We start from the raw sequence: 13,957 nt of genomic DNA on the forward strand, positions 1-13,957 counted from the left end.
AAATAAAAATTTATAATTTTAATTCAAATGATTTTCTTTTCAAAATAATTATCTAACGGTATCTACAACTATATACGTTTCTCTTTTTAATTCGTGTTCGGATTTTTAAAACAAGCCTTTATAAAATGTTTAAAATCTAGCCGGGCTTTTGACCCCACAACCCTTATGTCCACTCCCTAAGATTCAAAAAGAAACATTGTAAGAAAGAAAATGCCCTTAGGTGAATTCTGAAGAAGCGTGATTATCGATTCTCAACGAATAGCAGCAAAAAGCTTTCCTACTTGCTCGACTACCAATGAAAAGCACAGCCTGTACGCCCAAGAATACATCTACACAAAGAATGCGATGGGTATATCCTGCAATTCTGCCGCCAAATCACAACAAGTAAGTTAATATTTTAATGCTTTATTAATTTATCCTGAATCACAAGACATTCAGAAACATATGAATATGAAATAAAATAGGATGAAAGCACTGATGACAACAGTAAAAAAATGCAAAATCGCTTTCATCGAATGGATTCGAATGAAAAGCAACATGGCGGAATCTCGCCAATGACGAAAAATCGCGTCTTTCTACTACAACAATACAATGTATCTTTTTCGGAAAATGAAAGTTTCTTTTTTATTTCCGGGAGCTGTTAACGATGTTAGAGAGAATAAATTTTTAATGCTTTATATGATCATTTTGTGATAATATATTTGCAAATGATTTTAAAGGGTTTTCATGATTCAATAGTAATTAATAATAAAATTTTTCAACGTGTCATCTGTCTCGTTTTTCATATAGACTCAAGTTTGATAAATGATTTTTTAAATGAGTTTATCTCGAATAAAACAGATAATGATGATTTAAAGCGATATATCATTTTATTTTTTAATTAATGTCTATTTTAAATATTATGTTTTATTTTTTCACTAAGCGCGAGCATCTGATTTGATTAATAATGTGTTTAATACTAATTAGGTTTTCTTAAAACAATCCATTGTTAAAAGGAAACTTTAAATCATAAAATATGCAAGCAATAAAATATTTTAGTGGTTTATGCATGATTTATGTTTTATTGCTCAACTTTTTTGGTTAATTTTTAAATAAATTAAAGGCAACAAATATATAAAACCCTTATAAATTTTTATATATAGAAGGCATTTTATTATTCGTTGGAAGTAACTTAATGTCTGAATTGTACATTAAATTATTACTAAAAGTCTTTTAAACTTAATATAAAACTCATTAATACATTATTCGCTAATTACATAAACGATTCATTAATCTAATATGTTAATAATATGATCAGTAATTTCTTGTTTATAACGATAAAACAAACTAACGATTAAGTTGAATTGTGCTCCATTTAAGTAGAAATATTAATTTAATCTCAAAAATTTATATATAGCTTACACAATTTCTTTTTCATATGAATTAAGTGGTTATTTACAAATTAACCATTTTGTTTCTTTTGTTTTAATACATTTTTGAAACATCTACTTTTAATATCGAATCCAAAAGTATCAGTAATTTTAAAATTATGAACAACAACTACAAGAAGTGACCAAGATTGACAAAATTTTTTATGTTATTTATAAACACTTCACGTAGGCATTATAATAGGACAGAAATAATTAATTTTTTTAATTATTCAGTTAATTAATAATCAATTTTTTAACTTTTTAATTTAGCAAGATTTTAAATTCATTAGTACTTTTGAAATAAAAATTTTAAATCCAAATAATTCAGAAATAATAATGCTCCACAAAAAGAAATTATGAATTTTATTGTAAAATTAAATTCATTTAGTCAGAAAAAAACTTTGAAAAAATATTTTAGTCTCTTAGTCAAATTTTGGTAATAATTTTTAAACTTTAAAAATGTATATAAAATTAAATACTTAAACTGTTATATAATAGATATATATAATAACCTAAATGTATTATAAATTAAAAATAATAGTAATGGTTAATTCGACAAAAATATTTCAATATATTCTCATCTAACTATTAAAACTTACATGACAGTTTTGTTAAGTAAATAAAAATAACAAAAAATATTATCTAAGAAAAACCACCTATATTAAGATACAAAATTTTAATTATAAAATCTTTATTAATCTGAAGTTTTTCATTGTAATTGAAACTAAAATAACAAGTAAAGTTTACATTCAAAGAATAATAAACGTTTAAAGAATTTCAGTATTCTTAAATAATTTAATTATTCTATAGCCAACATTAGTTCAAATAAATATGTATTCTGGACAAACTTTTTAACAACTTTTGTTTCTGAATGGAAAAAAATTATTAGAAAATTATTTTATTGTAAGCATTATAAGCAAATATACATTTTCATTATTATTTTTTATTTAACGTAAAAATGGAAGAAGCAGCACACAGTGCCATGGCAAGGCACCTGGTGCAAAAATACTCAATATTTAAATACAAAAGTTCATTATTAATCTCTTTTGCACTTTTATATATATATATATATATATATATATATATATATATATATATATATATATATATATATATATATATATATATATATATATATATATATATATACAGTTGACTCGCGTTATAACGACCCCATTGGAACTGCCCCAATCTGGTCGTTATATCAAATGGTCGCTATATCAAAATGAGCAAATTTCCTTTGAAAATCGGTCACATAATGGTTTTAAACGTCATAATGCATGCATATACCTACTATTTGTGGTATACATGTTATAAACCAAAAAAGGATAGGATGCATACATTAATAAAACATAATGAAATTTTAACAATTGAATTACAACTGTTAACAATTAAGAATTTTATTTTGAAGTACAGATTAAAAAACATAGTATGACAAAAAAAAATCTAGTTTCTAATGAATAAATTTTTTGATGTACATAATTTGCGGTACATATAACGAATTTTTTTTATGTACATAATCTGCAGTATTATAAAGAAGAGTAAACCGAGGAACATAAACGAGGCTTCATTAGACGAAGACATTAATTTTTTGATGTGCATTAATTTGTTGAAGTAACATGTTAAGAAGACTTAACATATGTGTGCTTGTTCAAGGTCAACCATTCAACCCCACTTTCCAATAGGAAGTTAGAAAAGAGCGGTGTTCAAATTCAGAGAGGGTCGTTATATTAGGAGTTGACCTTTTTTACGGTCGTTATAGCAAGAGTAAAATAACGTTATCTTCTATGGATGTGAATTGGGACTCCTTCACAGGGTCGTTATATCATGTTGGTCGTTCTATCACAGGGTCGTTATAACACGAGTCGACTGTATATATATATATATATATATATATATATATATATATATATATATATATATATATATATATATATATATATATATATATATATATATATATATATATATATATATATATCATATATATATATATATATATATATATATATATATATATATCATATATATATATATATATATATATATATATATATATATATATATATATATATATATATATATATATATATATATATATATATACAACAGTCCCAATAATTCAATTAACTTTTTAAAAGATAATTAAGGGCATTAGCATACAAATTCATACCCAACATTTGCTCACCCCACCAAATTAAGTGCATCCATGACATGGAAAAATCAAAAAATAGTGACTAAATTTTATAGAGTTATATTGCACTTGAATCTAGTAAAATCAATATTGAAGCGTTCACACCATTTGAATAGATTTTAAAATATTTGATTATATTTTATAGTAGATATGACTATGCTTATGTTATTTTTCTGAAATTCAGCTATCAATTAAGAAAAAAATACAAAATATGCATATTTAAACTGTATCAAATCTTAAAGGACAGAAAAATCTTGATTTTCTATGCTAATCACGAGCATAAATATAACGCAACTTCTACCTATATGTAGGCCACACATTTTTTATTTTAAAAAAATTAGTTTAATTATTTGAAACTTATGTGTTGGGAAATAGCTATAAGAAACTGATTGATCGAATACGAACCACTTGAAAGAAATGTCAAACTTTGGCATACCTTTTTTCAGAAAATAAATCACTTAATAATATCCCCCCCCCATTTCCCCCCCTTTAATCCAAGGTTATGTTGTGCAATTTAAGAAGCCATTTTTTTAATTTACTTAAAAAAAATTTCGGCAAAAACCTTTTAAATTTTAAAAAGATAATTTTGCTAAAATAATTCAAAATATAATAAGATGAAACTACTTAGACGTTCGCCAAAATAAAAAAAATGAAAGAAAATGTACTATTTTCTTCAAGATTTAAGTCATGGAGTCTCAACTATTGTATATATATATATATATATATATATATATATATATATATATATATATATATATCTTGAAGAAAATAGTACATTTTTTAAAAATAATTTTTTAACATTTTGTCTATCAGAACCTTACGAATATTTGAAGACATTTACTCATTTTTGGAGTTCAACTACTTCTAATTATGAAATTCCATGAAGTACAGCATATTGTTCAATCCGAAGATATGCAAATACGTAAACTCGCTTAACCAACATCATTTGGCAGTTCTGAAATGTTCTTTAAACAATTCTTCCAATCCTCCTTCTGGGTTCAAATGAAAGGACATCATTACCATGAATCTCTATCTGAACTGCAGATTCTGTTGCAGCATGAATCACATTTGCATCTATTCACTCGATGATCGATTTCATGGAAGAGTTCTGTTCATTACTTCCTTTCCAGTTGTGCTTCGTTCATATCAAATCGTGCCCCTAAGATTGGATATCAGGGATCAATCATTACTGGTGTTTTATTTCAGCTACGATTTAAAACGTAAAATTGCGATGTCAAAACAGAAGAGTTAACTACAAATTAAAACAACATTCACAAGTCACTGAATAAATTTTTTATAATGGTCTGTAATATAGCTGCGACACTTTTATAGTAATAGCAAAATTGAGAAAAAGTAAATGGTTTTAGGCATTTGTATCAACCAAAAAGTTTCAATTGCAAGATAATGTATTTGGGTGCAAAATCATGTGAAATGTTCAAGTGGTTGCTAAATTTTAACATTTTTAATAGCTTTGAGAAACCTTAGCTACCACTTATAGTTTTTTTTAATTTTTGTTAATTTTTTTTAAAGGTTGCAGCAGCTCAACAGAATTCACACTTTTTGAAAAAAAAAATTTTTTCTAGTGATAATGCGAAATTTATGCTACCTTAACCATTTTTTAAATGTTAAAGACTCAAAATTATCAATTTAAGCACTTACAATCTGGGAAACTGAATATTCCTGTCTACCAAAATATATCAATAATATAAAATTATATCTTTTGATAAATACCTTGTTCTAAAATCAACCAGCTTTGGTTAGTAATCAAACAAACTGGTAATGGAGAAAATTTTCATTGAATTGTTATCCAAAATTGCAAACCACAGTTTTTATTAAGGCACTTTTTCCAGTGTGGCAAAACAAGGGGCCGGTACGTAAACGGTAAATAAAATTTAAGTAATTTTTTTTGAAGAACAACATTGAATAATTAAAAAGTTTTCAATATATATATGTATGTTGCAGTTATTTATATACAACGGTGGTTAAAGTCATTGTTTATTAAAGCATTAATTATGCTTACTTTGAATATAAAGCTAACATTTTCTCAGAAAACGGAGAGAGTTTGCAGTTAATATAAGATATTAAGATAATAATAGTTATTCGCTCTTATAAATATTGTTTTCTAAATTTTCTTTTTCGAAAACTGTGTTAAATGTCTAGAAATATAATATAACGAATACAATAGCAAGGAACAATACCTCTTCATGATTCTTTCGATTCAAGGTGTTCTCTTAATCCATTTGTGCCCTGCCCCTGAAAGTACATAAAAAACAATTTTCTGAAAAAAGTTATTGCATTTTTGTTTATAGCAAATATATATTTTTTCTGTTACCTACAAATTTAACTTTAAAATAACACTTTAGATCCAAATATGAATACTCTTCTTAAGAATTCATTACGGTTGATCTTATTTTTACCAACTGAGTTTCCATGATGGAGCTACCACTTTTCTCATTATTGAAAAAGTCTTTTTAAAAAAAGTAGGTTAAAATAGCAGTGAAATAAAAAATACCTAATATACCTAGTACCTAATATACCTAAATACATAAGATACCTAAATATACCAAATAGTAATATATCTATTTATAATACTTAATAGAGTATATCTAAAAGTGGCAGAGCATATTTGTTTACCCCCATTGCAAATTTTGCTCTATTGCCCACCACTTTAGTTTAAAAAAAGTGCATTCTGCTTGCTGATTTCAGTGGTTAAACAACTATGCTACAACTTTTGTTTTTATTTAAGAAAAAAAAAAAGATTTTAAGAGGACATCAAGCACAAATTGGTTGAAGAAACGATATTTTGAGTCATAATCTTTGGTGAAATTGATGTAAACATAATCTGGTTCTCATCGAAATTTCTTCAAGATCCAAGACGAATTTTCTTCTAAAATAGTTCAATTTTATTTATTTTTTATTTCAGGTTGAATTCGGTTAAATAGTTCTAATTAAATTTGATCATTATTATAGAAAATCATATTTGGCTTCGTGAGGAATTTTTTTTTTTTTTTTTTTTTTAATTTATCATTGGTTCATTAGTGCATTGTTTACTCTCTGCTTATCCTTGGAAATTTTGTCTAACAAGAAATATTTAGCCATTAATACTGGAATATTGCTAATAAGTATTGCTTGATAAATATAAAGGTGTTTCTGCCTACCTTAATAAACATTAAATTCTTTTTTAACTCTTGTTATGCAGGAATTTATTCGTCGAAGTCTAAAATCTAAGTCTAAAAATTATGTAAAGTAAAAATGTATTAAAATTAATCTTAATAAAGAGTAGGTTATTATCATTTCTTTCTTTTAGTAACATTTGAGCTATATAAGTAATGTTTTGGAAGTTTATTGATTTGTTTTGTTTATAGCTCAAAATGTATAGAAATATTTTTTATAGATTCAGGAATATTAAAATGTGGTAAAATTATTCTTCGATTGTTTTGCTAAAGTGAAATTTTTATTAAACTTCGAATAGGAGTTTAAGAAAAAAGTTTCTTAATTAACAAAATTTAATAAAAATTTGAACAGATCGTTTTTACTCTAATTGAGTTTACCGCTAACAATGTAACACAGTTTTCAGCGAAATATTTTTTTGTCACGCACAGGATCGCTGACTTTAAGCGAGATCTTGACCTTTAATCGCTAGAACCTTAAAAACATCTTGAGGTTTAATTGTTAGAATAAAAACTGTATATGAATATCTACTTAAATAAAAACATAAAGATAATTAAGTAACTAATTCTTTATCGAAAAAATTATAATACTGTGGTGATGGGGTTCCACATGAACCGCCAAAGATTTTTAAATGAAAAAAATAATGTTAATTCAAATTTCAAGCAATTTTTTTAAGGTTCATGAACTTTTTATTTGTTAAGAGTCCGAAATTCTTATAAATTATGAAGTTTTTGTTTTTAAGAAGTAAAGGGAAAAGTTGAATCATCTTTTAAAAGAAAAATTATCCTCTTTAATACATATTTATTTCAACATTATTTTGAATTATCTGAAAGAACTGCTGCTAGATTTTATAAAATACAAGTAAAGAAACTAAAATATTTTTGAGACATTTATAATCAGTTGGCCAACATTCCATTTATATTTTAAATAAAATTGAGAAGAAAATTCAGGTTTTTCTATTTATAGTTCTAACCATCTAACTTAACCAAAAAAAAAAAGGTTTTTCTCTCTTCCTCTTAAAATAAGTGGTTTAAGGAAGTATTTTTATTCATCGAAATGCTAAGAAAACCAATAACCGTGAAACTATTAATATCGATACATTAGAGCTTTTGCAAATAAATCTCGAAACTTCATCTTCGAAAAATCGAAGCGTCGATTTAATCAGCTTGAGTCATTCCCGATACTTCGATATCTTCATCTAGAGGGCTTATCGAGTAAGCCATAGGGAATCGATCTTACGAAGAGGAAATAGATGATTGACCAATCACAATGCGAGGAATTAGAGGATTTCGATAACGATAATCGTCATCTGAAGGTAGGTTTGATGTGGAAGGGAACTAAGGATTTTCCATGTGAAATTCTCTGAATTTCCAGATATTTTCCATAATTATCTTCTTGATCATGGACAGAGGGGATGGAGCCGGTGGGCTAATGAAACCATTTTTCATTGTCATATCATCCTTCTTATTTATTCAAATATTTTCTGAATTTGAACGATTGACAGGAAATTCTCGCGAAGACAAACATTTATAAAATTTGTGTAATAATATACAGGGGTTGAACAAAATAATGGAAACACTTCTATACTAACCCATTTTTTGATCTTAAGTACTACTTAAAGAATAATTTTATAAATTTAGAAGTGTTTAGGTTTCGCGATTTCCCATACTTATCGAAGAAGTTTAAAGCTTTTAGAAGTTTGAGAGACCAACAATAAGTTGCAAACGGATAACATCCTATGTCGCAACATCCTATGTCGCAAAATGTAGCAATAACTTTGAAATTTGTAGCAATTTATTCTGTTATTATGTACAATAATTACAATTCGTGAACCTAGCTTAAATATTTATGGAAATATGGACATTTTTATAATTATTATTTCTTTTTTTTTTTTGTCTTAAGTTTTTTTGCGATAACTTTAAAAAAGTACAGTAAAATTAAAAACATTTTTGGAGAAATTTAAAATTAATCACAAAATTATTACTTTAAGACTTGAGGTTAAAAACTGCGCAATATATGAGTTACTAATCTGGTTACTTTATACTGCACATGCATAGGAAGAATTTCATTTTATTTATTTATTTACTTAAATTTTGTAGTGAATATTGGTAACTAATAAAAAAAATCTGAAATTAAATTTCTTAAAAATTTCAAAGATTTCTAGCAATTTTCTAAGTAGTTTTCACGTTTTTTAAAAGAAATCTTAAAATGAAAAGGAGTTTTCCACATATGTTATTTCCCACTAATAAACAAGATTTATTTAAAAAAATGGCACGGGCATTGTTAGGGATCATCTCCCATAAAAATGTGTTTTCTTTTGCATGTTTTCTTTTCTTATACAATCATATTTCGGTGTATGAATGTTTATTGTAAGGTATTATCATTTGTCATTTAATTTTGTGTCGTGATACAAAGTAATATTCTAAATCACTCCTTATTATTTTGAGTTTCTCTTAAAAAGAACGAAAACTATTTAGAAAATTACATTAAACTATTTTAGGTTTTAAGATATTTGTATCAGATTTTTTTCATTAGTTGCCAAATAAGATTCTCTAATTAGGGGGAAAAAAGCTAAATCTTTTCCGCACATGAGCAGCATAAAAGAACTACTTTAATTACCTATATATTGCAAAGTTTTCAAAGATTTTTTTTTCTTCAAACTTCAAAGTAAAAATTTTGTAATTAATTTTAAATTACTCTAAAAATTTTGTTTAATTTTATTGAATATTTTTAAAGTTATAGTAAAAAAACAACATATACGAAAAAAACAAGCTATAATAAAAAAACGACACATAGTTTTTTATTAAATGTCCATATCTCCATAAATATTTAAGCTAAACTTACGACATTTCGAGCAAATATTGCACATAATCACCAAAATAATTGTTACAAGTAACAAATTTTATGGCACAGAGTTTTCGAAAAGAGTATTTTCTGTTTGTAGTTTATTATCGGTTCCTCAAACGTTTAAAAGCTTTAAACTTCTTTGATAATTACGAGAAATAGCATGATGTAAACACTTCTGAATTAAAATAAATTTTTTAGTATTTTTAGAGAAATATGAAACATATATTACTATAGAAGTGGTTCTATTATTTTGTCCACCCTGAATATTGCTACGCAATTAATAGCACACAATCAATAATTATTGCTAATTATTGTTACATAATTAATATTTTATAATTATTGCTATGCAATTATTATTTATAGTTATAATTATTGCTAATTATTAATAATTATTACTATTTATTACTACGCAATAATTATTGCCTCTCTTAAATATGGATCTGCTGCTCGTATTCTAAACCATGATATAAAACCATGCCAACATTAAAGTATTAGGGTTATACGGGTCATTAATGGATTAAGGGACACCGAATTCATCATAGACGTTTGCTGATTTAGAAAAAAAATATCTAGTTTTAAAAGATTATACTAACAATCTACTATAATATTTGTTTTTTTTATAATTTTTAAGAAGAGTCTTATTAATTATCTTTATGAAACATTAATTAAATGCGATTTTTTTCCGTTTCATTTTCCCAAACTATTAATTTATTACATATTGAAATCATTAATTTTCATATTATCAAATTTTCTTTTATTTTTCTTGTTAAGTAATTTATAATTTTCTATTAAGTTGTGTGTAGTATACATTTCGTTTTTCACATTTATCTGCAAAAAATTTTTACACACTATCAAAACTATTTATAAAAATCTCTTCAATAAGTTTTTAATATTTATTAAAAAAAATTTTATGTTTTCATCAAGTTAAAAGCTTCAGACTTAACCGTACAACCCCATATGTCTACTTTATAGAGATCCCGCATCACTCAAAATAATTGTATCATCCATCAAAAAACTTCTTTGTATTATTTTGTATCAAATCTAATTACTTGGTAATGTAAGAAACGCCTTCAAGTAATTTAAAAGTACTTTTGATGGTTTAATCAACCTATATAATAAATTATCTTGTGCAGTTTGAAAATTTTTATTCATATAATTGTATCTGTAATCATGTTTAGAGTATCAATTTCTAGTTTGATAAATAGAATGCGAACATTCATAAATAGTATGCGAATGTTTTTTCAAACACTCTTTGTATAAGATTGAATTTTTATGCTTTTTAATGAAATTCTTTTTCAAATGCTAAAAAAAAGAGAAAAAAAGCGTTTTATCATTAATTTTTTTTTTAGGTAAGTAGGCTGATTTAAAAATAATATCTTAACTTTAAAACATGGTATTTGAATCAAGTCTGTCATAAATATCTTTGAATTATTTATATGCAGCGCTTCTAGCTACTGCACTTTTTGCAAAATATTTAATAGAATAGGAGATAATAAAAAATTAATGCATTCAGAGCTTTTGGTAATTTTGCCAACAATTAAAATGTCTCACCACGAGAAATCTGGAACAAAATGGTGTTTTTATAAACTTTTGAATCATTTACACGTAGTAGTGTAGAATATAACTTTAAATCAAGTTAACAAAGCAAATAATAATAAATTGAAACCTTAACATAGCTAACCTACAAGAAATTATTCCCCAAAACATAAAAAGTTGGTAGACCTGTAGTAATCGTAACAATAATAATTTTAAATGAAATTTATTAAAGCACCAACAACCAAATAAAGGTGTTATTGGTTTATTTATTGTTATTTTTACAACAGCAACGGGTATTCTGCAGTTAAAGAAAAATATTTTTTAGTGGTAGGAATGGTAATGTATAATTATTTATTAAATTTTAAATGAAGGAATTTTGTTCACCACCACGTAAAAATAATTTGCGCAGACATATACAATTTCAAACAGATATACCTGATTCATCTTACTTCATTTGCTTTCCACAACCTCATCGAAGCATCACGAAAATCAAACTAAAGACGAATGGAAAAAGGGCCTCAGGTGCCCAGATGTTTTATACAGTTTAAGTTTTATACCTGATTCAAATTCTTAAGTTCAGATAAAATTTTCACTGAAATTTTATTTGATTACAAAATTACTTTAGGAATTTTATAGATTTCTGCTTTCGGGGATCCGGTTTTGATCAATATCTAACTGATTAGTTTGATAAGAGCTTTCCTATTTGTTGAAAATGTAATGTTGCCCAATTCATTCTTAAACGTCTTTCTTGTTTTAAATTCGAAAAAAAAAATAATAGAAAAAAATTATTCATCAAACTAAAAGAATGAAAAACTAAAATGGAATAAAATGAATATAAAAGTAAAAGTAAATAAAATTAAAAACTAAAAGAATAAAATAAAAAACAACTTGTTATGCTGCCTTGAATTAATTATAATTCTGGAAGGTCCCAAGTCCTTATGGAAGCAGGGGAAAGGTTTGGAACATAAGCAGTTACTATATAAACAATCATTAAATATCGCTTCCACTTTCTTGCTCAGCCTTATTTAAAAGGTAAAACAGTTTCTAACAAAGAATCTTGTACTTATTTCCTTACATCCCAGCCATGTCTGGCAAACGAACACCTCAGGGAATTAAATCGTAGGGCAAATGTACATGTCTGGAACTTAAATTACTGGCAAACATACATGTCATAAAAATGAGTTGTCAGGCAAATGAGCTGTCGAGCAAACAGAGTGAACTGGATCCAGACAAGGACTGGATCTGGAAAGAGTAGGATGTAATACCGTGTTGCATGTTCACTAACTTACAGTTATGAACTGTAACAGCATATTTTACCGCTCAAAAGTATCAGTACACCTAGAAACTTATTAAAAAATGGCAAAATTCAAAGTGTCATAACTTCTTCAAAAATGATAAAAAATGCTTCTGCTTCAGCTCATTTTGAAGCTTAAAATCTCTACTTTTATGTACTTTAATTGTTTTTAATTAATATACTTTGCATCTATGTACAATTACACTCTAAACAATCATAGAAAATTGTATTAATTTTTTGTGAAGTTTGACGCGATGTACGGGCACAAAGGGGTTAGATATTGTTAATTTTTATTATACCATTGAAAAATTTGGACTTTTAGCTTTCATTTAAACAAAAACGTATGTACATTTTTGTTTTCAAATTTTTTCTGAGAAAAATACGAAAAAATAAATTTCAAAATATTAAATTGTAAACGTTGATTCTTATTTCATTATTATATTTTCCAAAAAAAAAAGTTAAAATTGTTATAATAAATTATGAAATAATATTATCGAGAAATATTAAATTTTAACTTATTTTAATTAAAAAATTTTCATATCATATTATAATTACACTAAAATTCATTATAATTGCTGAAAAATCATTAAATTCTGAAAGAAAACCTTTTTTTTTTTATTTAACAATAACTTCGTCAAAAAACATGATTTTTTGGAATTTTTTTTTGAATGAAAGCTAAAAGTCCAAATTTTTCAATGGTATAATAAAAATTAACAATATCTAACCCCTTTGTGCCCGTACATCGCGTCAAACTTCACAAAAAATTAATACAATTTTCTATGATTGTTTAGAGTGTAATTGTACATAATTGCAAAATATAGTAATTAAAAACAATTAAAGTACATAAAAGTAGAGATTTTAAGCTTCAAAATGAGCTAAAGCAGAAGCATTTTTGATCATTTTTAAAGAAGTTATGACACTTTGAATTTTGGCATTTTTTTATAAGTTTCTAGGTGTACTGATACTTTTGAGCAGTACTGTATATGCATGCAATAAAATGAGTTTTCAAAACTTACGAATATACTTCAAAACGTGAGAAACAAACTAAGGTGCAATGCCTTTAGTAAATATACTGTAAAACGTAAATCTATAACCATGAAGAATTATGTGATTTTTTGTGGGGTGGTTATAGATTGTAGTATTTCATATTCACTGTTAATTACTTCCCTTACCAATTTTTTGGAAGAAAAAAAAAATTCAAAAAATCAACATATTTCCTATTTTATTAATAAATACGAGGAACTAAAACAAAACATAATACACAAGTTTTAAGTTGAAACTTTATTTTATTTTATGCGTCAAAAGCATTTTATTTACCGTCAGTCTACTGTCCTGACTTATCTCGGGCAAATGAAAAAAGTTAAATATTAGTCTTTGTATGATAGATTTTAAAACAAGGGACAACGCAAAAGTGAAAGTTTCCAAATTCCAGTGAAGTGATACGCCATTTTTTTTTAACTCTTTCTATGTAAATTCATATATACAATCACGCAAAATACGTGTGCA

The 13,957-nt window shown here is 25.7% G+C and overlaps 1 long non-coding RNA gene across 4 annotated transcripts in view; it reads left to right on the forward strand.

Moving 5' to 3' along the window:
• Positions 1 to 231: 231 nt before the first annotated feature.
• Positions 232 to 13,957, forward strand: part of LOC107447505 (uncharacterized) — a 290,115-nt gene continuing 276,389 nt past the window's right edge. For 3 of the 4 annotated variants that reach the window (XR_001584537.4, XR_001584538.4, XR_011638361.2), the window contains exon 1: positions 233 to 384. This is a non-coding gene — a long non-coding RNA (uncharacterized LOC107447505). Of the gene's footprint in view, positions 385 to 13,957 lie in introns of all 4 variants that reach the window. The other variant, XR_001584536.4, reaches the window with a different exon arrangement.

Source organism: Parasteatoda tepidariorum, chromosome 12, assembly GCF_982258835.1.
Source record: "Parasteatoda tepidariorum strain Cologne lab strain chromosome 12, Ptep-v5.0, whole genome shotgun sequence".
Classification (NCBI taxonomy): Eukaryota; Metazoa; Arthropoda; class Arachnida; order Araneae; family Theridiidae; genus Parasteatoda; species Parasteatoda tepidariorum.